This window comes from Puma concolor, chromosome C1 (assembly GCF_028749965.1).
Source record: "Puma concolor isolate L17-30 chromosome C1, mPumCon1.1.hap2, whole genome shotgun sequence".
Taxonomy (NCBI): Eukaryota; Metazoa; Chordata; class Mammalia; order Carnivora; family Felidae; genus Puma; species Puma concolor.
Window position 1 is genome coordinate 15,110,440 of NC_141674.1, and position 5,398 is coordinate 15,115,837.

Consider the following 5,398-nt stretch of genomic DNA (forward strand, 5'->3'; position numbering starts at 1 on the left):
GATGTTAAGGGAGAACATCCAGAGGATGCCCTGAGACCTGAGACTCCGTACCACTGTAGGAAGACTTTTCCTTCTCAGGAAGACAGACGGGACGAGTGGAATCAGGGCCACATGCTAAGAAAGGCAGCTGCTGTCCCTGCCGCCTGAGGCTGTATCTCTGCCCTGAGAATGGAAAACACAGAACCCCTACGATTTCTGCTAGAAGTGTCTCAAAAAAATCCACTTGCTTGCCCTTGCCATACAGAGGTCTGCTGAAGAATCAAGCTTTGTGCTGTGCTTCGTTCAGACCTGTCAGAAGAAACTTAGTGTTTTGTTTTGTTTTTTACAGGAGACGTGAACCATTTTCTGTTGAACATGAAACTGCACAGCCTACAGTGGAGGGTTAATTAACATCATCCTGGAGATTTTGTGTCTGCGGGTGGGTGGGTTAAGCATGAGGGTTGGTGAGGTTATTTGCAGCGAAGGGGAACAAAACCAAAGGCTGATAACAAATGCCCTCTTTAACTCAAAAACATCAATACAATGGCTCGTAGTGAATAGATCTTACAAGCTGTGTAATCATCACAAGCCTTATGGTAAAAGGTTACATTCTTAGGAGAGTAAAGAAAACCCTTGTGGTTAAAATGTTAAATCTCTCAGAGAACCTCTTATCCCTTCTCTGTAAACATTACAGAGAAGTGCTGTCATGATAATGACACACAGCGGATGGCTAGATTTGAAATTTATTTTGTTAATGTTTATTTATTTATTTATTTTTGAAATGGGTTGGGGAGGGAGAGGTAGAGAGAGGGAGAGAGAATCCCAAGCAGAGCCCAATGTGGGGGCTTGATCTCATGAACTGACAGATCATGACCCCAGCCAAAATCAATAGTCAGAGGCTTAAATGACTGAGCCACCCAGGCACTCCTAGATTTAATCTTTATTTTTGTAAGTTTATTTATTCATTTTGAAAGAGAGAGAGTACAAGCTGGGAGTGGCAGAGAGAGACAGGAGAGAGAGAATCCCAAGCAGGCTTGGTGCAGGGCTTAAACTATTGAACCATGAGATCATGACCTGAGCCGAAATCAAGAGTCACATGCTTAACCAACTGAGAATTGAACTTTTTTTTTTTTAATGTTTATTTATTTTTGAGAGAGAGCAAGCAGGGGAGGGGCAGAGAAAGAGGGAGAGAGAGGATCCTAAGCATGCTCTGCACTGTCAGTGGAGAGTCTGATGCAGGGCTTGAACTCTCAGACTGTGAGATCATGACCTGAGCTGAAGTCTGATGCTTAACTGACTGACCCACCCAGGTGCTCCTAGATTTGAACTTTAAATGAGACCTTTGCCCCACCTAAGCTTCCGTGGATGAGCCTGAGATTACTGGAGTGTGAAATTTCTCCAACCTTCTCTTCCTTAGCTTTCTCCAAAGGACAACTTCAATGGAGCATTTAAAATTGTAATTTATGGGTGCCTGGGTAGCTTAGTCAATTAAACATCTGACTTTGGCTCAAGTCATGATCTCATGGTTAGTGGTTCAAGCCCCACAACAGGCTCTGCGCTGACAGCTCGGAGCCTGGAGCCTGCTTCAGATTCTGTGTCTCCTTCTCTCTCTCTGCCCCTTCCCCACTCGTACTCTATCTCTTTCTCAAAAATAAACATTGAAAAAATTAAAAAATAAAAAAAATTGTACTTTAAAATTATCTGAGATCCGTCAAAAAAATTTAAGACACTATCTGATTTCTATGTGCACCTATAAATAAATTGGCAAGAAACTCATCTATTTATCAATGTATGTGTCTCCCGAATAAATATGATGGGATATCGCCAGCATCCTGCAATTTCTCCCAATAAAAGACATCAGAACGCACACACGCGCACACACACACACACACACACACACACACACACACTGCTGAAACAGGTGACTACCTGTTCCTAGCCAGGGGCCCACCCCATGGCCAAGCAAGCCTGGTGACCAGAACTCTTCAGATGATTGAAGACTCCCTCTAGCATCTACACATCCCTTGCCTTCATATTTAAGGTGGAACAAAGGGATGTGAAATCTTTTGCTTGCTTTCTCTTGGTATCCTGTCTTTCCCACCCTACCATCATCAGGAGAATCAAAGTGAAGATGCTCCCGGGGTGCCTGGCTAGGTCAGGTGATAGAGCATGAGACTCTCGATCTCAGGGTTGTGAGTTCAAGCCCCATGTTGGGTATAGAGAGTACCTAAAAATAAAATTTGGGGGCACCTGAGTGGCTCAGTCGATTAAGTGTCAGACTTCAGTTCAGGTCATGATCTCATGGTTTGTGAGTTTGAGCCCCGCATCGGGCTCTCTGCTGTCAGCACAGAGCCCGCTTTAGATCCTCTGTTCCCCTCTCTCAGTCTCTCTCTCTCTCTCTCTCTCTCTCTCTCTCTCTGTCTCAAAAATGAATAAGCATTTTATTTAAAAAAATTTTTTTTCATGTTTGTTTATATTTGCAAGAGAGAGAGTGTGAGCGGGGGAGGGGCAGAGAGATGGAGAAAGAATCTGAAGCAGGCTCCAGGCTCCGAGCTGTGAGCTGTCAGCATAGAACTATGAACAGTGAGATCATGACCTGAGCTGAAGTCGGACGCTCAACCGACTGAATAAAATTTTTTAAACAGGCACCCCCGAATAAAATTTTTTAAACAGATTATAAATAAATAGGTAGATAGGTAAGTAAATAAATAAATAAAATAAAATCTCATTTGGAAAAAAAAAAAACAAAACAGCAGCTCTTTAATGTTGGCTGGCCCTAAACAATGGTAAGTCCTATCCTCTATTTCAGAAATAGGCTGACTCAGATGAGCTACTATGGCAGAGCAAAGTTCAACTCTAGGTTTATGATACAACAAAGTTCATTATTAAAATAGAAGTGTTGTTTGAAACCACTAAGTTCAAAGACAGTTGAGTAAACTTTGTGAACTTTAATGCACTATTCAAAATAAGTTCATTTTCTTAAAACTTTGAGACCATGAATGAGTTAGACCAAACTTTTCAAAAAAGTTTTCATTATGTCAAGAAGATTATGTAAAACATTTACTGAAATATTACACCCAGAAAATTGCACAAACCAAAGTGTACATCTTGATGAATTTTCTTTTTTTTTAATTTTTTTAATGTTTTATTTATTTTTGAGAGAGAGAGAGAGACAGAGTATGAGTGGAAGAGGGGCAGAGAGAGAGGGAAACACAGAATCTGAAGCAGGCTCCAGGCTCTGACCTATCAGCACAGAGCCTGACGCGGGGCTCCAACTCACAAACTGCAAGATCATGACCTGAGCCGAAGTCGGACGCTTAACCTGCTGAGCCACCCAGCTGCCCCTTGATGAATTTTCATCGAATGAACATACCCAGAGCAAGAAGAAGAATGTCACTAGCCCCCCAAATCCTTCTTGAATCTGCTTCTGGTAACAACCTCCCAAGGACAACTGCCATCCTGACCTCTAACACTATAGATTAGTTTCATCTGCCCTTGAACTTTGTGCAGATGGAATTACAAAATATTTACTCCTTTTTATGTTCGCTTTCCTTACTGATCAGTATATTTATAAAATACATCCCTGCGGTTTGCATTTAGCTGTACATACTTTTATGGCTGTTTAGTAGTCCATTGGGTGAATATACAACTGATCCAGCCCACTTACTATAGATGGCCATTTGAGTTGTTTCCATCGTCATGGAATAGCGCCACTACAAACATTCTTGGGGAAATACATATGCATTCCTGTGGGTCTATACCCAGGAGTGAAAGTACTGGGTCTCCATTCAATGTATGTATTAGTTTCAACATGTTTAAATTCACCAATTCAAAATGCTTCAAAATGAAGCATTTTGCAGTTGCCTTATTTTTACACGCTAGCCTGCTATTCCTACTTACTCCACAGCGTGGAACCAGGGCTGTCCCGAAGGACCCAAGGGAGCCCTGAAATAAATGGATTAGGCTGTGCCTATTTACTCGGGCAATGCTAAGGTGAATCTCAAGCTAGACAAATGTCTCTGCCTGGAAGCTCACCCCCTCACACAGAGATACATGGCCACAGTCCCCGAAACATTTTACATACCTTCCAGGACCTCTTTTTTTTTTTTTTAATGTTTATTTTTGAGAGAGACAGAGCATGAGCAGGGGAGGGGCAGAGAGAGACAGAGACAGAAGCCAAAGCAGGCTCCAGGCTCTGAGCTGTCAGCACAGAGCCCGACTCGGGGCTCAAAATCACGAGCTGTGAGATCACAACCTGAGCCGAAGTCGGACGCTCAACCGTCTGGGCCACCTAGGCACCCCTAAAAAGAATTCTTATCTCTTAGAGACAGATACTAAAGTATTTATAAGTGAAATAATGTAACGTTTGGGATTTACTTTCAAGTAATGGGCAGGAGAGTTAGTAGGAAGGTGTAATGGATTTTAAAAATGGCTATTTGTTGGTAATTGGTGATATGGGGTTCACCATATTATTCTATTTTTTGTGTATGCTTGAAATTTCCCATTAAAAAAAGCCAAGAAAAGGAAAGAAAAAAAGTCACTCAGAACAAATCCCTTTATCAGCCATTCCTAACAGTGGGTTTGGGGAACAGGACTCTGCCACTGTGACTTTGGGCAAGTTGTTCCATGTCTTGGGGCCTCAGTTTACTCATCTGAAAAATGTAGCCTTTGGGTGGGAATTCTCTTGGAGAGTCCTAGGAAGCTACCAGGACTGTGGGCTTGTAGAGAGGAGCCTAAGGGCATGAGTGGTGGGGTGGGCAAGGACCCAAGAATCAGGGCAACATGAACTTTAATCTAAGCTCTGACAACGAATGGGACCTCAGTCACTGCCCTTTCTTATTATTTTTTTTAATGTTTTATTTACTTTTGAGAGAGAGAGAGAGGCAGAACACGAGTGGAGGAGGAAAAGAGAGAGAGAGAGAGAGAGGGAGGCACAGTATCCGAAGCAGGCTCCAGGCGCCCAGCACAGAGCCTGACGCCAGCTCCAACTCACAAACTGTGAGATCATGACCTAAGCTGACGTCAGACACTCAACGACTGAGCCACCCAGGTGTCCCAGTCACTGCCCTTTCAATGCCTGTTTCCTTATCTGTAAAAATGACATTCCTATCGTGCGAAAATTAAATAAATCAACAGATGTAAAGAGTCTGGCGCAGCGGGTGATAGTCAATAAATATTAGTTTCCTTTATCAGTTTCTCGATTTGGCCCAGGACCAGCGATGTTCACACTCAGGATATCCCTAACGCTTAAGTCCTCCACGCCGGGTTTAAAGTGCGCAAGAGCGAGAAACTACCCGTCGCGCAGGTGCGCACATGGCGCCCTCTTGCGCCCAGCCGGGGAACCGCTAGAGCGGCGGCCCCGCCCCGCCCCGCCCCGCCCCGCCCCTCGGCGACTGCGCCTGCGCCTGCGTCTGCGTAG